The sequence below is a fragment of the Gopherus evgoodei genome, chromosome 9, assembly GCF_007399415.2.
Source record: "Gopherus evgoodei ecotype Sinaloan lineage chromosome 9, rGopEvg1_v1.p, whole genome shotgun sequence".
In the NCBI taxonomy this organism is placed as follows: domain Eukaryota; kingdom Metazoa; phylum Chordata; order Testudines; family Testudinidae; genus Gopherus; species Gopherus evgoodei.
Window position 1 is genome coordinate 28,240,815 of NC_044330.1, and position 20,843 is coordinate 28,261,657.

A 20,843-nucleotide genomic window follows, 5' to 3' on the forward strand; every position below is an offset into this window, starting at 1 on the left:
ACTTTGAGTTGATGTGTCCTGCTCTGGGGAGCTTGCATCTGATGATGAAGTTGGAGAGGTTAGGTGGTTCAGGAAAGATTTCTTTCAGGATGGGGTCTGCATCAAATATGGGTTGTAGTTGTTTGATGATAATGGGCCACTCTACCTTGAATGGTCCCTTGCAAAATGTGCTAACTACTTATGCTAAATAAGTAAGAAATAATCTGTTCCACCTTGCATTTAGCTGTGATGCTAGAAATACCTTTCCCAGACCTGAAGAAGAGCTCTGTGTGGTTCGGTTGCTTGTCTCCCTCACCAACAGAAATTGGTCCAATAATAGATATTACCTCATCCACTATGTCTCTCTAATATCCGGGACTGACACAGCTACAACTACACTGCATACATTATAAAGGGAGTCATTTGCACTAAAGTAAGGAATCCCACAGCATTTTTAATTTCTGCTTGGATGGTTTTTTTATAATCCCCATTCTAGATCTTTATCCTATATCACATCCCACATTTGGACTTGGCAGGTTGCTATATTTGTTCCTCTGGCAGGTGTGTTGTTTGCAGTACTGAAGAGAGAGGCCACCAGCTATTACAGACCTTTCTTCTGATGAATATATTATGTGAATGGTGGAGGAAAGCCCACAGTTATTGTGCAACAGGTGCACTCCCAAGGTCTCTTAAGTCAAGTGGTGGGGGGAGGGAAAGAATCTTCTCAGCTGTTGCACAGCAGGTCCCCTTCCCTTGTGGATGTCACATGACAACAGTACAGACTTACAGAGTAATTGTCTTCTAGAACATAGAACTCTATTGTAATAAGGAAAACAGTATTATCCCTAAAACTAATCTTTCTCATTCTTCACTGTAGAACCTGACTCAGACCTTCAATCCCCCCACAAATACACCCTCTGTCAGCCTTCCCACCAAAGTTTTAAAGAAATAGCACACATCTCCTCACAATTCCCCCACCCCCTTTTTCTATGTAAGTTATCCTTAGCCAGAATTGTTATTTAAAATCATAACTCCAGACAAGTCACTGGCTCCCTCACTTGTTCAGATCTGGTCATCTTCTGGCTTTGAGCAAGATTTTGTCCAGCTGAATCACTGGGACTATCAAACCCCAAATGTGGAAACTCTTGTTCAGTAATTAAGACTCTTCTCAGCAGAATTATCTCCATGCATTAAAACTGCTGAGATTAGAATCATGTGGCAATTCAACTGCATGTGGAAACAACTGAAGATGCTCTGTTTCTTCTGCACTCAGTTTCTTGATCAGTCTCATTAAGGTAGCATCCTGGGCTGAAGCTGGTGTGGTCAAGTATTTTAATCCAATTTTAATCAGGACTGAGTCTCCTGGTTTCAATCTGAGTAATCTTGGGATTGCTTTCTGATGGCTAAAGAAGCCTGAGGCTGTTTAGATTTAGTATCTCTCAACCAACCACATATGGATTAATGCTCCCATCACACCACACACTTTCCCCTCCACAGACTGCCTCTTCCATTATCTAATGCTTGCTCCAATAGCTAGATTACTCTAGACTAGTACAAAGATTATTCCCAACAGAAAGGGGCTTTCAGGGAGAGGCTCAGCTGGCAGACTCCTCTCCTTTACACTGAGTACATCTGTTGATCTCAGCTGTGGTACTAGGGCATGTGGAAAAGGCAGTTTCTCAGGTAGGCTGCTCCCAGGCCATTTAGGGTTTTAAAGGGTGAAAAAATGCCACCTTAAACTCCATCAAGAAGTTAAATAAAAAATAAAAATCAAGTGAAGATCCCAGAGTTCTGGCTTCAGGTGTTCACAGTAAAAAAGGCTCTTTATCAAGTGGGCTGTCATTCTGCACTAGCCTCAGCTTGTGACTGGACATCAGGTATAGAGTGACATTGCAGTTGCCCAGTTGTCAGGTTGCAAAGGCATGAATCACTGTATGTGATGTATCAATATGTATAATTCAGGTTTTTATTGCTATTTGTTAAATTCTCCAGGAAAAAGCTTGCAGTCCTCGCTAAGATAGCTGTAGCGAATGGGAGTTTTTTCTGAGTAGGGGCTGCAAGATTTAGGCCTAGAGTAATAGCAAACAAATGCAGCTTATTATATTAAATGCTATTATAATACTGCAATTACTATAATGTTTTTCCCTGAGTTGCTGGTGACTCCAAGGGCGTAGAGACTATCAGATAGGGCCAGACTGTAACTTCACACTCTGGCCTGAGCAAATGTAAGGGGGACTGTTGTCCCCTTACTAACATTCAGTGGGGGTGTTTTGGTTGGCTAGCTCCCAGTACTAGAAGGGGAAGCTTTGATGGGAAATCAGGACCCTGAGACTGACAGTCCCCAGGAACAATGGGGAGAGGCTAATGCTCCAGGTCAGCCTGATTGACAGGGGGGCAGGGTAATCAGGAGGATCTCATCCTCTGTGTGAGCTGGAGTGGCTTGGGTCAGACAGAATGGGGCTGAGCTAAGGGGAAAACGGGCTCAGCTGAGCTGGAGAGCAGAGCTGTGCCAGATCCAGAGGGACCAGAAAAGCAGCCCACAGAGAGCAGATCCTGTGCTGGGAGCAGGGCTGCAGCCACAGAGCCAGAGACACAGCCCAGGGAGAGCAGATCCTTTGTTAGGAGCAGAGCTGCAGCCACAGAGCCAGAGACACAGCCCAGGGAGAGCAGATCCTTTGTTAGGAGCAGAGCTGCAGCCACAGAGCCAGAGACACAGCCCAGGGAGAGCAGATCCTGTGCTGGGAGCAGGGCTGCAGCCACAGAGCCAGAGACACAGCCCAGAGAGAGCAGATCCTGTGCTGGGAGCAGGGCTGCAGCCACAGAGCCAGAGAGAGCAGATCCTGTGCTGGAGCAGGGCTGCAGCCACAGAGCCAGAGACACAACCCAGGGAGAGCAGATCCTGTGCTGGAGCAGAGCTGCAGCCACAGAGCCAGAGACACAGCCCAGGGGGCTGGAGGCAGAGCAGCAGCATCAGTGTTGAGGCAGAATGGAGCTGGAGCTAGAACAGTGAAGCTGGGGCTGGAGCAGGAGCAGTCTGGAGCTGGGTGCATTGAGCAACTGGGGCCAGCCAAAGGAGGACTCTGGACAAAGGGCCCAGCACAGAAAGATACCCCCAGCCAAGGATCCTTGCAGGCCAGACTGGGAGGGAGATCTTAACCCAACAGAGGGCTGATGCTGGGAAGAAGGGTCCCACCACCCAAAGCCCAGAGGTGTGTAGCCACCACCGCAGCAAGTAAAACCGCATTATATCAAACTTGCTTTGATCCACTGGAGTCTGCACCCCCCCCCCCCCAGAGCACTGCTTTACCGCATTATATCCGAATTCGTGTTATATCGGATCACGTTAAAGTGGGGTAGAGGTGTAGTTTAGTAGAATCAGATTAATCTACATGTCTTGGTGGACACAGCAACAACAACAAAATATCCAACAAATCATCCTGATAATTAGACGCTCATAAGAATACACTGTAGTAAGTTAAAAATATTTACCTCCATCCATCCCAGGGGTGTTGTGAGGATTGATTAGTTAAGGATCATACTGTCCTTTGTAGATGTAAAGAACTATATTGTATACATGTTAAGTGTTGTGTAAAGTGCTGGTACTGACATGATTTCAGTAAGACTCCTGGGTGCTCAACTCTTCCCCGTACACAGTAAAATAAGTTGTATTTAAGATGCACTTTTCACCCATAATAGACCAGGAAAGAAGTGTGAGGTGAACAAAAGACTGAAAAATATGTTGAACTAGATACTGTGACTGGGTCCAAACTCACTTCAAGGAAGGAAGCAGGAATCAGAACCTCCCTTATGTCCCTACAGAGGGCAACTAGACCTTGGCTTTAAGAGCCTAAGAGTAAGTATTTTGCATTCCTCCTACTCCCCTCAGAGCAGGTAGGTACAGAGTGGGTATGCGATAGGTGGAACCTTGGCTATAATCCCCTACAGTCTGGTCAGTGCAACACAGCTGAGATGGGGATGTTCTAATTTTATTGCTCTTACAGACAACCAGCAAATTTTTGCCTGCCAGCTCAAGGAGCAAGCCGTGGAGGCATTGTGACTCCGACAGGTATTCCTGGGGCTACCCTTATGTAGTGCAGTTTATAAACTACTCATTGCTCCAGGTTTAAGTTGCTTCATGCTAGCAATCACCAAATCGTACTTGTAAACTACTGTGAATAGTGTTAGAGAATCGGGTACTGCACCAAACATGTCACTTAAATGAACTAGTATGCCATTGTGGAGTTATCGCTGTGATTTGCTACAGTCTTCTGTGTTTACTTTGCATAGCACCTTATTTAGATGGCTCTGTAAATCAGTACCAGTTATTAGGATTGAAATGCATTGCATTGAATCTGCTCCCTGGCCACCATCCCAGTCAAGTGGATATATTGTTATTTATTAGTGTGCCAATGAAGTGTATTTTATTGTACACCAGTGATTGGAAGTATGTGGATCGGGGACACATGGAAGTATTAGGACCTTCAAATTGCCTCCAGATTTGTATAACAGATCATAGTTGGTGCTATGCACAAAAGAATAAGACTTGAACCTCTAGACACCAAAAATCAAACCAACACATTCTACATGTGGAAATAATTTTGGTCTGGTTCTCGTCCCCTTTGTCCTTGTTACAAAACTTCTGCACAATTTGGATAAATTCAGAACACGTGGCAGCTTCTGTTATAAAGATGGCAACAGCAGGAATAATGTAGATCAAAAGTGTAGGATGCTTATGCATTACCTGCTTGTGCTCCACCTGACTCCAGCAAGGCCATTAGTCCTTCACTACCATGAGCAATAAATTCACTTACAAATTTTGAAAACAAGAGATGTCTGTAAAGAAAACATATTATTAATCATTAACAGGGTGTTTTCAGAAGTTACTTTTTATTTTTAACTAAGAGGAGCTCAGAAAAATCAAAAGATGATGAAGGTGGATAAATTACTATGGGCCAAATTCTGCCACCCTTCCGTACCGTGTAACTAATTTACTCCATGCATAACACAATTAAATCTGCGGGACTGCTCATGTAGAAATGTACAACTCAACTTGAGGAAGGCTGGCACAATCTGACCTATTATTTTATGACTAGAGAGAACCCCAAACCAGGCTTTGAATTCCAGATACGGATCCAGATTTCACACAGCATTTCTGCAGTGGTGCACACTGACACGTCAGGTCAATATGGCCCCACACCTGAAGGTTTGACTCTGATTTGGAATCCAAATTTTCCCAAATTTCAAAGATATTTACAAGCCACATCTGGATACAGATCATTATAGAACGCAAAGAACTCAAATCCACATCTGAATTTAGATCTGTGCAGTTGGTTGGGGCTCCTCTCTGTGGATAACACTGTGGTGATGTTGAGAGTTTGTTTAGTGTTTATAAAAGGTTTGAGATCCTTGGATGGCATCGGATAGCATGTAATGTATTTCTATGAGATTGCCAGACAATTCTGAATTGTAAAAAAAGACACTAAAGGTCAGGATGCGTGTGAAAAATATTAAGATATGTCTGAGTCTCAGACAAAGGGAATGTTATGATATTAATCTTAAAATATGAAAATGTGAAATATTTTAATCTTTCCAAAGATATGGATCTTAGCACTAATCTAGTTATTTTGCGAACCAATGGAATTTGCGTAAAGTTCTAAAGCATTCTTATCTGCTACTGGAGATGATGGGTAGAGATAACAAACACTGCTAACCAGATGAACATGCTCTTGATTCAAGGACAGAATCCAATAAACCTATCAAAGAGGGCTGTTCCTGAACTGAATGTTAACTTTTTCATGAGCTCAAACTTGTTGATCTTTGGCCTTTTGGTAAAGACTATAGCTTGAAGCATTATAAGTAATTTAGTAATAAGAAAATGGAAGAAGATTAAATTATTTAAACAGAGGGATGGATTTGCCAGTTAATAGATTTATTAAAAAATATGAGACCATGTGGGTCATTATTACCCTACCTGATACCATACTCTAATTCAGTATCAGCCTTTAAATTCTCCTTGGAGAATTCATCACAAAGATTAAACTTTTAATTCTAGGATAAAAGAAGGGAGGGACCAGACAAAGTGTCCAGTACTGCCAACACCTCAAGTTTATGAGTTCATCTGCAGTGTGACGTTAATTTTGTTAGGTGCCATTTGCTTAGCCACTATCTAATGGAATTTTATTTATAAAGGATGCAATAACTGTCCTGGGTAGAAGCTTAGCACAACATTAAAAGCTAGTAAAAGTCGGAGATAGGAAGCATGAGAACTATTTTTTCTCTGTAAACATATTGCTGTCACAAATGCATCTGCTTGCCTGTAGCAATCTAGTTTCTATTTATATTAGATGTTTGTAAGGTGCTACCATCCTGGCATCTCTACCAAGCAATTGGAGAGTTTACTGCAATAAGGGAAGTGAACAATTCTGGCAGCAATTGGTAGGGACTATGGCACTGATTCAGCAAGATAGGCAAGTATGTGATATCCTTACTCATCCTGAGAAGTACATTATTCTGGGAGAAGTCCCACTGAGTTCACTGTAATTTTCTTTTGCAGAATAAGTATTCAGAAGTTGCAGCTCATTCTACTGAAGTCTTGTCATTTTTTCCATCCAGACTAAGTTCCAGGTCCTGTGGCTCTTACTCATTGAAGTTTATGGGGCTACTCATGTGAGGAAGGACTGGGTTGGATAGTTGCATAGTAGCAAATATCAAAGCATTTATACAGCTGTCTTCTCATGGAGATCTTAGTGTACTTGACAAAGCAGGGTGGGTATAATAGCCCCCTATCCTATATATGGAAACAGGCACAGAGATGAGATCACTTGCAAAGGCCACTGAGTGACAGAATGAAACTCGTGTTTCCTGACTCCCACTCTATTGCCCTATTCAATGGCCCATACTGCCTTTCCATAGTCTTTTTTCATGTATTGGGTCAGGTTCTCAGCCTGGTTATTGCTGACTGTACTCAGTCACGCAAGGCAGTCAGGGGAGTTACTCTTCTGCTTGGCCATATTCAGATTCCTCCCCAGGGCTGGCATAGCAGAGCCGGGGCTACTTGCTTGCAGGGAGGAGCAGCAGTAAGCAAGTGGGTAGTGAGAGGGAGGTGCTGTGGCCCCACAGCTTTCTTCTCACTTGCTAGCCCGACTGCCTGGCTGGGTGCACTGTAGGAAGAGCCTCCATGAAAAGAGGTGAAGTAAGTTACTCCTCTCACAGAGGTAGGGGCTAGGAGAGAGGGAACTGAGACTCTGAGAATCCCAGATTTTCCTCTGGTTTGCTCCTGAAGTGGTGCAGTTATGCACTAGCCTTTGGGTAAGGGGGGAAATGGTCCCGCTGTTGTGGGGAACTCTCCTAGCTTCTGCACTACCCTAGTGAAATGGGCTGGTGGAAGGATCTGAGTCCTCACTCCCACTTCCTTTACCCAGAGGCCTCCCTGCCCTCGAGGACTCCCCTTCCACTCTCCTGTCTGGCAGAGTCCTTGTAACCCCAACGAGGCTGGGCCCAGGATTTGTGGGGGGCTTGACCTCCAACCTTGCTGTGGTCACCTAGGACAGGGGCTAGGGTGTCCCCACTCCAGGGAACACTCTCTCTCTGCACTGGACACTTCCCTGACCTAGTGATCATTACACACTATTTAAAGCAAATTCAATTTATTTGATCAGAAATTTATTTTAAAAAGAATATGGAAAAATGGGAAAGGTTATAGAAAAACACATCACCCTGCTATGTGGCAGAGAACATTACAGTGTCTCTGAAATGTCAGGGCAGTTCAGTCTGTTCCTTGTAGGTCCCAGGCTTCATTCTCAGGCCCTGGCTGTGCTGCAGGGATGCTGTGAGTTGGACAGCATTATATCGAGGTAGAGGTGTATTTGACAATCCACTGACATCCTTCTTTTATAGAGAAACTGGTACCTTCATGCTTAGAAGCTTTAATCTTTGTGGGGATTCTCACAACGTTTCTTCTTACAAATCTCTTTTACTCTATGCCAAGTTCATTAACTATGCCACTACTGCCATCAAATAAAATGCAACACATGTGCAGGTGAAGAGGTCATTAGGGCAGATGCACCTTTATTTCTACACTACTATTTTCAGAAAAGCCTTTGCTGAAAGGTGACTTTGTAAAAGTGACATTGAGAAGTTTATTGCATCTCAGTTACTTCCACAGCAAACCTATTTAGTTTACAACCTAAGAGAAGATTTTTCTTAGCAGCACAAATCAACTTGTGATCAAAAAATCCAACTGTGTTTTTTCTGCCTATCATATCATCACAAATAAAGATCTTGGAGCAAGAATGTAGTTAACAGTTTTGTTGATAATGCACTAGGCAGCAGAGAACGCAGCATGCTTTTTCCACATACAGTCTCTTACCTCTGCAGAGCTAACCTCAAATTTATTTTTGTCAATGAAGTAAGTTGCTGCCCTATAACTGGATAAGAGCATACAGATGAGACCATTAAAAAGGACCCATTTTCATAGGGACATTCTTACGTATGGTAAGATACCCTGCAAAGGAATGCTCCCTTGGAAGAAGAGTGCTGAACACTCTAGGAAGTATATACATTGACTGAGCCTCTTGGTACAGAGAAGGCTGTTAACCTCCTTACAATTAGTCAGACAAGCTGCTCCTTAGTCACGTTTTTGTCCCTCTTGAGTGCACTCTTAGGTGACAGGCCTGGCTGCACCTCACTATGGGTGGAACCATGTAGTCCTACTCCTCAGACTGTATCTCTGGGGTGCAGACCCCTATTTCCCAGCTAACCAAACAGGCCCAATTGAGTTTGGTACCTGTTAGCTTTTTCATCTGTGAGCCTGTGAGGGTGGGCTGACTGATTTCCAAACAAAGCATTATTTATTCTTCCACACAACAGTACAAAGCACCCAGAGTAAGAGGGTTAAAAACATAGTCCTTTATGCATTCCCACCCCTCACCCTTATGTACATGCTAATTTTTCCTTGCAAGCATGTTGTAAATTCCCCTCAGCCCAGTTAACCCTCATGTCTAGTTGGGAGAAATAAGCACTCTCTCTCTCTGTGTGTGCCTGTCAAATCTCACAGAAGTGCCATGGGCAGCCCCACTTAGCTCATCCAAACCGCTTTCTTTCACAGGATCCTGTAATGGGTTGGCAACCTCCTTTGATCCTAAGCATAGTCTTTGGAAGAGTAAATGGTTCTTAGCCCAGGTGAAGCCAAGTAGGGAGTATTCCCCAATAAACATCTTCCCTATTATTTTCTCAAGGACTCTTCTGTGTCATTGATTTCATCACACAGCACAAGTGATATTTATAAAAAAACACTACACACAGCCCCCCCCCCATTCTCCAGATCCTCTTTTTAATACACTGTGCACAGTATTTCGATACAGAATACTCAGCACAGCCATTGCAAGTAATTAGCAGGTTATTAACTGTTAAGACAAGATGATCCCTCCCTTAAGCCCTTGCAGTATATAAAATAGACATGGAAAGATGAGACATGCTGCAAAATTGTAATAAGAAGGAATTACCTTATTATTGTTTGTATTCCAATAGCATATAGAAACCCCATCCAAGACTGGATCTCATTATACTTGTACAGTGGATAGTATAGAGTAAGAGTAAATATTGAGTCACTGCCCCAAAGAGTTTACAATTTAAATAGACAAGGCAGACAGTGGGTGCCGGAAAGGATAATATACACTGTGAACAGAGTCATGCAAGTGTCATATTACTGCCAGCATTTCTTGTTGGTAGGATGGTTATTTTGTTTAATAATTGTTGGATAGGTTTTCAGTTATTTTACATTTACTGTATTATATCTATTAAATAAGAGACAAGGATGGGTGAGGAATGGAGACAGGAAGGGATTAGCTGAAAGGAAAAAACGGGACAATGAATCTATTTTTCATTGTACCTGGACCTTGTGGGATACAGGGGCCTTTAGTAGGAGAGGATTGGCTGATGTCCTGGGTTTGGAACAATATTCTATCAGTAGGAGACAGTCTGGGGAAAAGGCACAAAGGTGGGAGTGAAAGTGAGAGATTGGCATGAGTGGAGAGAAGGGATCAGCTGTGAACATGATGGGAGACAAGATCCACAATGCAGGCTGTGGGTGAGCTCTACAGGACCTCAGAGGGGAGAATAAATTTAAACTTGTTATGGGTGGGCAAAGGGAAGCCAGTGGAGAGAGTCAAAGAAAGAGCAACTTGTCTGATCATCTGCCAAGGAAGATTGTGTTGGCACCGTAGTTTAGGATGGACTAGAGGGGAGGAACTGGGGTGTCAAGGAGGCCAAAGGGGAAGAGGGCTGCTCAAGCAGAGGCAGGAGATGAAGAGTTCAGGAGAATGTTTTAGCTATTTGGATGAAGAGGAAGGTTAGGATTTTTTAAATACTGTGGCAAAATAAGCAACAAGATTTAGTGACAGTCTGGATGTGTGGGGAGAAAGTCAAAGATGACAAAAATGTAAATCTAAGAGGCGGTTCAGGTTTTCTTTTGGAGGGGAGGTGGGTAGCAAGATTTTTTACTAAACCTTTATGATATTCTGTAGTGTGATTCAGATCAGTAAGGGGCTGTGTCACTCCTGCTCTGCAACATGGGTTGATTCACAATATTTTGCTGCTGTATATCCCAACCTGGGCTCCTCACAAATAGCACGTAGATCACACTGAGTATCTGTGTATAGCTACAGCCCTGGTCCAGCAGCCTGTCAGCAAACACCAGCCACACTCTGGCTTCCAGCAGCCTTGGTTACTACTTGCAGGATGACCCCAACACACTCCCGGTCCCAGATTTCACCCCCCAAAAATCTTTGTTCTGCACTGTTCAGCCTGGACAGTCCAGATATATTAGGTCAACTGCCCCTTTAAAGGGATCAATATACAACAGTATGGTACTATAAATGGAGTTACCCGCACACTTCACAATGCTGGATTAGTTTTGATTAAAGAACAAAACTAGGTTATTTTGAGTAAGTATGAGTTTAAGGCATTATAGTCATATATGGTTACAAGAGAAATAAAGATAAGACGCTTTCTCCCCTTAACAAATTAGACTTGGTGCAAGGTAAAATTCTTACCACAGGTTCCCAGTAACACGTCAGGATCTGCTCCCAAAGTCCATAGACTCTCTTTTGTCATCTTAGGTGGAAAAGAGAGATGGCTAGGAAGAGAGAACATGGAGTGTTTTTACCCCTCACTTTTATAGTTGAGTCACCTTTTGAAATGCCTTTTCCTGAGGGTTACCTGTGGATAAAGTTCCTTCCAACTGCGAGGATGGAGACATGGGATCACATCATGAAAGATATTTCATGCCATGGTTTGCTAAAATGCAGATTTTCCTTGTCTGCTGTCTTCATCCTCTCACTGTCTGAGGATCTGTTTACGTGTATACTAAGGTAGACACACACTCCTTTTGTTTAGGACACAGCTGTTTAACAAGTTTTCCCTAGGCAGGGCTGTGTGATTTTGAACATGTGCAAATATACAGGGGGATTTTGTAACTTTCCATATAGTGTTGCTACACACATTTTACCGTGATATTATTGACCAGCAAGTTATTAGTTTTCAAATGATACCTCCCAAGGCATATTTTATACAATTATTACATTGGTGTGTAGGGTTTGAATACAGGGATGCCTTCTGTCACAACCTTATACTGTAAAATGTTTTAAGGTGGTTGGTGATAGATAAGCTGCCACTCAAAGTATCAGCAAGACAGATTTCAGCCATTTATTGGCCAAAAAAATTAATCATCCCTTCCCATCTGATAACATCCAGACACAGCACCCCACTTACAACACTCCTTGAACAAACTTGCCCTTGAATGATAACTCGCTTAAGTCTCATCATCAGTAACTCAGTGGGAATGTCTGGCTTCTCATGCTCTTAAAGCAAAAAAAAAACCTCGTCACCCCCACGTACTTTTCATCTTGTGATTTGTTGCATCTCCTTTTCTCTTGTCACATATTAGGAGTAACATTCATGGAGTTGGTGCATACAGCACTTGCAATAAAATGAGTTTTGTGGTTATCAATGGCCTCAGTTTCACTTCTGTGTTTAATCACCTGCAAAAAAAAAAAAATAGCCATTTACTGCTTCATGTACTCCAGACATTAGAGGACATTTTATGTGAAACCTGAAAAAATTCACTGAGAGACACCTTTCTTTGCCTATATACAAAATGTCATCAGCATCTAAAATAACAGGGTGAGGACTTTTCTGGTAAACTGCTTGATACACAGAATGTCAAAGATAGAATAATATCTCCATCTAGGCATTCAGAAGATAATGCTGCATTACAGTGCAATGCATGTGATATCCCATGAATATCAAATGAATTCAGCATGACTACTGCAGCTAAAGCAAGATCAAAATTATCTTTGAATTTTTTATATATATGCGCTATGGAACAATATTAACAGTAATGCACAGTGATTAATGGGGAAGATGAAACATCAAAAAGTGGACTTCAGGAAACTAGACTGAGGCAGTTGTACAGATACTAGTATACACACATTCCAAGTATTCAGTATTTGAGCTGCCTGATTGGCCATAGATATAAGGTATGCTTCTGATTCTGTTTTCTGATAGGATGAGCATAACTCTCAGGCTCAAATCAAATACCAAGACTTGTACTTTGCTGTTTTGGCAAACATTGCTGGTAGCCAACTTGTTTGCTAAAATATTAGAACACAAAATATGAATGCAGTAAATGTGGATTTGTTTAAAAATTTGACTGAGTCATTATAACTATGATGGAAGGGACAACTCAGCCAAAGCCTCCAAAATTTGCTTCCCAAAGCATTTGTGCCCTCAATATTAAACATGCACCCATCTTCTAGGTGTAAGTTCTTTGGGTAGTTCAAAGCCAGCTGAAAAATTAGCCTTTAAACTAGAATTATTATTATTATTGGCCAGATCCTCAGCTGGTGTAAATGAGCACAGGTTCTCTGAAATCAGTGAAGCTGTGCCAAATTTCACAGGCTGACGATCTGGCCCCTATGTTATTGATTTCAAGTAGTACCCTCAATGTCCAAGATGCTTTCCACACAGAGCAGAAAGCACAATTCCTGCACCCAAGAGTTCACTGTCTGAAGACACGAAAGTAAACCAAACAGTAGGTCAGAAAGCAATAAATGTGCAGCTGTGTTATCAAATATAAATCACTAGGCCCAGTCAGATATTCCTCTTGTGTCACAAGCAGAACTTCAATGGCAGAATTTAACAGAGGACATATGGATTTAGGCAGGCTATGATACAGAGTCCACAGCACAGTGCTGTGCGACAAGCGTAACGGAAAGCCAAAGAATCAAATGGATATTTAGGGAGGGAGGGACGGGGGACTGAGGACTCCAGCTATCCCACAGTCCCCGAAAAGCATTTGCGTTCTTGGCTGAGCTCCCAATGCCTGTAGGGTCAAAAACATTATCCGGGGTGGTTCAGGGTCTCTCTCGTCAATTTACCTCCCCTTCCACCCCGTGAAAGAAAAGGGGAAAAAATTGTTTCTTGCCATTTTTCAATGTCACCGTATGTCTACTGCATGCTGCTGGTAGATGTGGTGCTGCGGCACTGAACAGCAGCATTCCCTCCCCTTCCTTTCCTGATGGCATACGGTACAAAATGGTGGAAAACCATCAGCATCCCATGCGTGCTCCTGGCTGGCCTTGGTGAGGTCGGCCGGGGGCGCCTGGGTAAAAATGGGAATGACTCCCTGTCATTCCTGGCAGACGGTACAAAATGCTGGGTAACCGTCCTCATCATAGCAGCTGGAGCCTGAGCTCCATCAGCCCCCCTCCCCTTTCGTGTCTAAAGAAAAGATTCTGTACTCCCTGGACTATCATAGCAGTGGGAGGCTGCCTCCCCCTCATTTTATCTCACTAAAAAGTCAGTGTTTCTTATTCCTGCATTCTTTATTACTTCATCACACAAATGGGGGGGATATTGTAACAGTAGCCCAGAAGGGTTGGGGGAGGAGGGAAGCAACAGATGGGTTGTTTCAAGGGCACCCTCTAGAATGGCATGCAGCTCATCATTTCTGCAGGATCTCTGAGGCTCTGACCCGGAGCAGGTGTGCTCTCTGGCTCTCTAGTAGACTTGCCCCATATTCTAGGCAGGACTGACTATTTTTAGACAAAACATAAAGAAGGGAATGACCCGGGGAGTCATTCCCATTTTTGTCCATGCGCCCCCAGCCGACCTCAGCGAGGCCAGCCAGGAGCACCCATGACAGCAGCAAATGGTACAAAATGATTGATAACCATCCTCTCATTGCCGATTGACAATGGCAGACGGTGCAATAGGGATGGTAACCATCTCTGCTACCTTGCAAAGGCAAATGAATGCTGCTGTGTAGCACTGCAGTACCGCCTCTGTCAGCAGCATCCAGTACACACACTATGACAGTGACAAAAGGCAAAACAAGCTCCATGGTTGCCATGCTATAGCGTCTGCCAGGGCAATCCAGGGGAAAAAGGGCGCAAAATGATTGTCTGCCGTTGCTTTCACAGAGGAAGGATTGAGTGACGACATTTACCCAGAATCACTTTTGACACTGTTTTTGCACCATCATGCATTGGGATCTCAACCCAGAATTCCAATGGGCGGGAGACTTTGGGAACTATGGGATAGCTACCCACAGTGCAACACTCCAGAAATCGACGCTAGCCTCGGTACATGGACGCACACCACTGACTTAATGTGCTTAGTGTGGCCGCGTGCACTCGACTTTATACAATCTGTTTTACAAAACCGGTTTATGTAAAATCAGAATAATCTCGTAGTGTAGACATACCCTGAGAGATGAATCTAGTCCTTGGCGTCAGTTTAAATTATTCTCTTTCCGTGGAAACCATGGCCCGGAAGACAAATGAAAAGTTTGATTTTTTTCACCCGAGAGGGGTTGATAGTGTTCAGCACTTTTGTCATAAACGGATAGTTAAGAGTTAATAGAACAGAAGTACTTCGTATCTCTTTTGCCTGTAAAGGGTTAACAAGCTCAGTGAGCCAGGCTGTCACCTGACCAGAGGACCAATCAGGGGACAGGATACTTTCAAATCTTGAGGGAGGGAAGTTTGTGTGTGCTGTTAGTTTTTGGTTGTTGTTCTCTCTGGGTTCTGAGAGTAACCAGACGTGCAACCAGGTTTCTCTCCAATCTCCCTGATACAGATTCAAAATAGTAAGTACTAAGTGATAAGGCGAGTTAGGCTTATGTTTGTTTTCTTTACTTGCAAATGTGTATTTGGGTGGGAGGAGTTCAAATTTGTATTTTGCTGAAAGGATTTTAATTTGTACTTGTATACTTAGGCTGGGAGGGTGTTCCCAGTGTCTATAGCTGAAAGACCCTGTAACATATTCTATCTTAAATTTACAAAAATAATTTTTACTTTTTTCCCTCTTTAATTAAAAGCTTTTCTTGTTTAAGAGCCTGATTGTTTTTTAATTCTGGTGAGAACCCAGGGGACTGGGTCTGGAGCCACCAGGGAATTGGTGGGGAGAAAGGAGGGAAGGGGGAGAGAGAGGTTATTTTCTCTCTGTGTTAGGATTACTTTCTCTCTCAGGGAGAGTCTGGGAGGGGGAGAGAGAAGAGGGGGGAAGGTGGATTTTCCTCTCTGTTTCAAGATTCAAGGAGTTTGAATCACAGTAATCTTCCAGGGTAACCCAAGGAGGGGAAGCCTGGGAGAGGCAACGGTGAGGGAAAGAGTTTACTTTCCTTGTGTTAAGATCCAGAGGGTCTGGGCCTTGGGGGTCCCTTGGCAAGGTTTTGGGGGGACCAAAGTGTACCAGGCACTGGAATTCCTGGTTGGTGGCAGCGCTACAAGTACTAAGCTGGTAATTGAGCTTAGAGAAATTCATGCTGGTACCCCATCTTTTGGACGCTAAGGTTCAGAGTGGGGAATTATACCATGACAACTTTGCAGAATCAAGCAAACAGATCCTCAAAGGATATAGGCACCTAACTTCTGTTGAAATCAATGACACACCTTTAAAGAAACAATTGTTTGTGAAGATAAATGCATAAATCCATAGCAGGAAATCAGTGCCATGGAGAGAGGTGATTAGCTGACTGTACATCCAGCAAAAAGAAAAAAAGGCATTGTACCATAGCAGAATACAATGGCTCACTGCAATGCACTGCCAGGTGCTGCTACGCTATTGATGACAGGAGCACAGGAGGCCTGCTTATGCTCCTTTTTGCTCAGATTACTTTTCACATCCCTGATTACCATGGTGCAGGCCCTGATTCATAGATGCATAGTTGCTTGCACACTCCTGTGGCTTCTTGCAAGATATCCCCTCCCCTGCATAATACTGTCCTATGCCCTTTTTCTTCCCCATGCATCAGCTCAGACAAGCGTAAGATCTAGCCTAGGACCTAATCTGAAAGGGCTTCATTTATGCCTCTCTTAATGAGAGAATGAAATCATGGAATAATGAAATAGTCTTTTGCTATAGAATATAATCTGTACACTGCATAGATAAATCTGACTGCCTAGGGTACCAAAATTTGAAGGACAGTATATCCAGTTTCTCTCCTTCCCCATGCAGTACAGAATTTAATAGAATTTTCTTCATGTCTGCACCAAACCTACATACAAAGTCATATACCCTGGAACTCAATTGCAGAGGACACAACAAATGCTACTCCAGAACACCACCACCTAGCTCTGACCCTTTAGATAAAGTCTCTTAGAGATAGATGCATACACTTCCACAATAAATATTTCTGTGTCCTGTAGATGTTGCTAACAGGATAACACACCACTTCTCTTTGGCATTCACACACGTACCCCAGTGTTCATGACCTCTGTATGTTATGAAGTACAATGCATCACGCAACGTAAGAGGGGGAAGAGCCAGGTAATAGTTATTGATTGTGCTGTGAAATGTGTGCATTGCGTGCAGCGATGGTTGATTCTGAGCTAGATCCTATACTCTTAGTTCACCAAACATTCTCAATAAACTCAAGGAAAGCAGACCATAAACTAGTCAGCATGACTCAGATGCTCAAAGGTATTTAGGAGCTTAAGGCCTTGTCGATATTACAAATGCTTTGCCAGTATTGTACTGACACGGTTATATCAGCAGAGCCTCGCTAGTGCAGACGACGCAGGATATACCAACAGAAGGAGTCTCTCTGTCGGCATAGTAACACCACCTCCCCCGTTGACACAGCTGCATGGGGGGGCAGGGGAAGAGAGGGCACAAGATTGCTGGCATAGCTATTGGGGGAGGGTGTTTTTTCCCCTGAGCAACATAGCTATGTTGACAACAATTTGTAATTTGGATTTGGCCTCACTCCCATTTAAATCAATGGAAGTAAAGCAACTAAATACTTTGGAGGATCTGGGCCTGTCTGAACAGCACAAATGAATAAAGCCTGACGCTACAAATATTTTCTATCATGCTTAGGGTTACAACTGTGAGCAATCCCACTGAAGAAATACATGTTCAGTAGTAAATGCTTGTAGGAATGGGCCTAAATCTCTGAAAGCTTCCCACAGCTGTGACACAATTCAGTAACAAGAAATATTAACAGTACCAACCTGCAGCTCCTGACACCTTGTCACCAAACAAAAGCTCGGGAAAGGTCACAAAGAGAAGAGGTACCTGAATACTACTAATAATGAGAACATATACCCTTTTACCCACCTGTTAGCACAGGCAAAAGTCAGGTCAGCACTGAATTGCCTCAAAGCACATTCATTCTTCTAAACTTACATCACATCTTGGGGCTTATATTTGAAAATATATTGTTTTAGATTAGTATAACTTCACTAACCTCAGTGATTTGCAGTGGGTCTCTGTCATGAGGTGTCTACACTGTGGCCATGGGGAAGCGAGGAAAGGGTTAATCTCCATCTTTGTAAAGGACAAGACTGTCACTCCCCCTATGTGAGCATGTAGGGGAGTAAGGAATCATTAGAAAGCCTGCTTCTTTCCCATGTCAGGACTATGCATATCTATATCATTCTGCAGAGTTGCTACTCAGCCTCCTGTACAGGCAGGCTGGGAGTGGGTGGATCCTTGACTCTACCCCCAAACTAGTGCATGGGCCAGTGCACAGTATGTATCTATCTATCCAGCCATGGCTTTTGCATGGGTCAGTGCAGCTGAGCAGGTTTAGACAGAGAAATAATCTGTGCAATCAGTATAATTTCAATCCCTCCTGCAGCCAGGAAGGAACCAACAACTGGATTATGACTCTCTGATTCTGCTCTGGCCTGGGACAGCACAACTGGGTGCTGTCCTTCGCTCTGGTCTTGCAGAGAAGCCACTATTTATATTTAGCCCTAAAACTGTTATTGTGAGGAACTTCAGTTACTCTTGTAATGGAGCAGGAGTATTTAGTTATATGAGCAAACATCCCTAGGCACCCATTTTGGGGGGCCTTCAGAGGGCATAAAGAGGCCCACCTGCTTTCTTCCCCATTTGCCCCAGTGTGTGCATCATTGGGAGTATGACAGGAGCATCTGCAACGGATGGAGGTTTTTGCAAGATGTGGGCTGACAAGTTGACACTGACAGTGGTTCTTTGTGAAAGCGTGCGGTGCCCAAGGCCCTTCTGCTCCAATCAATGTTAGGCTGACTCCACGAGAAAAATGCACCTCACTTGTTTATCTGAGCAACCGCAAGTTAGTCCAAATTACTTATGAAAAGAATGTACCAGTAGATGTCTTGCAGCCTGTTTTCTAAGAACAATGAGGGTTTATTGGTAACATCACTTGCATTTTAGTATAAAATTTTGAGTGATATATAGGGAGACACAAAGATATCTCTGTGAATTAGAGAGGACAGGTGTGAGATTTATGGATTAGCAAGGCTCTACTGTATCTTTCAATTAAAAGCATTTCAGTTAAGATAGCTCAGTATACAGGGCAGGATTTGGACAAGTGCTCAGCATTCGCCCAACTCTGCTCTCATTTGGAATCAACAGGAGTTTTACCATTGCCTTTGACGGGAGCAGAGTTAGGCGAATGCTGAGCACTTCTGAAAAATCCCACCCTTAATTGCCAATGGCCAGATTTCAATAGCCCTTTTCCTTCAAAATACAATGAGTACTCAGTATTCCTATTAAAGTTGATAGAACTACTCTTGGAGTAAGCTGCCACTTCATGGAAGTAAGGTTATCAGAATATGGCCCTAAATTAGTTGGAAACTTAACCTGAGTAAAGAGTTTGTGCCTAGCACAATGGGGCCCCTGTTCTTGCTGAGGTCTCTAACCACTACTTCAAAAGAATTGTTAAATTAATGAAATAATAAATAATAATAATAATACTTCAGACCTTTACTTTTGTGAGTAGCGTCATGGACTTCAACGACGCTATTCATGGACCATTCAGGACTGCTTGCATGGACAAGAGTTTGCAGGACTGGGCCTCAAGTTCTCAGAGACCTGAAAAGTTAATATCTGCCTCATATACCAGAAGATTTATTGTATTTATTTAGATTTATAAATATGCTAAAAGGAAACTATCCATACACTCTAGTCCTCCTTGACATACTTTAATAATATATTCTAAATACAGTGATTTTAAAAACAACCCAGCATAAATCCGCTTCCCCATCAAACAATTCCCCACCCTTATGGTTAAAAGAACCTAATTTTCCTTTCATTCACATACTGCCATAGCAGTATAGCTTCACTGGGGTCACTCCTAAATCACACTTGCATAAAAGCTGAATTAGGCCAGCAGACTACAAATCAAGTGTGGCTAAATTTAAGATTACAGGCAAGATTCCCCACCCTTACTCAAGCTGAGTAGTACCTTACCCTTGGAGTAGCCTCTCTGAAATCATGAGTCTTGAGCCTGACTGTTGCAGAGTGACGACTCACTGGCACAGCGCCTCCTGAGGGCCATCTCAGGAATTAGCTCTTTTCAGCCCGCAGCACCCTCTGCAAGCTAGTGTCTTGCCTGCTGCTGGCCCCATTTCCCGCCCAGACCCCGGTGCCCTTTGCCTAGGGGTCGGCCCACCACAGTACCCCCTTGCTCTGGGTCTCCCTTCCCAGGAGAACCCCCAACCTTCTAAACCCACCTTACCTCAGTGGCTACTGCCAGTCATCATCTAGCCTCTGCTCCCTGGAGCTGACTGCAGTCTGTAAACCATTCATCACTGGCAAGTGGGTTAGGACCTGCTGCCTTTGCCTATTTCTGGGCTGCCCCGCTGCAGCCCTAGTACCTATTTGGCCCTTTTTGCAAGGCCTGCAGTCTGGGGGTTTTCCTGGCTGGAGTTCCCCAGCTCCCTCTGCCCTTCCCCAGCACTGCTCCACCTCAGGTACCCTTCTCAGCTCCCAGGCAGCCAGGTCCTTCTCTCTCAAAAAGCTAGAGAGAGAATGTGGCTCTTAGCTTCTGGCCCACTGCCCTCTTATAAGGGCCAGCTGGACCCTGATTAAGCTGGCCACAGTTGTGGCTGCTTTCCCCATCAGCCTCCCTTTTCCCAGCTGCAGCCCTCTCCAGGGCTGCTTTAACCTCTTCAGGGCGGGAGCGGGGTGACCACTCCACTACACTGACCCTGAGAGTTTATTTGTTTTAGATATTTTTAAATTAAACACTAAAAAAATGAGTGCCAGACTCTGATACTCTGGCTCCTGGGGAATAATATTTTACTCCACAAGTAACACTATTGACACAATGGAACTCTCTGTGGAGTAAAGTACTACTCAAAATGAGAAAGGGGATCAGAATCTAGCCTTATCAAATAAAATTCCCACAGGTAGGGGCTTTCCGTTAACAGGGGGTGCTGTAGACCAGCCCTGAATGCTAACAATACCACAGTAAATTGATCTAACTTACACAACTTCAGTTATATGAATAATGTAACTGAAGTCAACATTGTTAAATCCACTTACTGCGGTGGCTACACTGCGCTATGTTAGTGGGAGAGCTTCTCCAA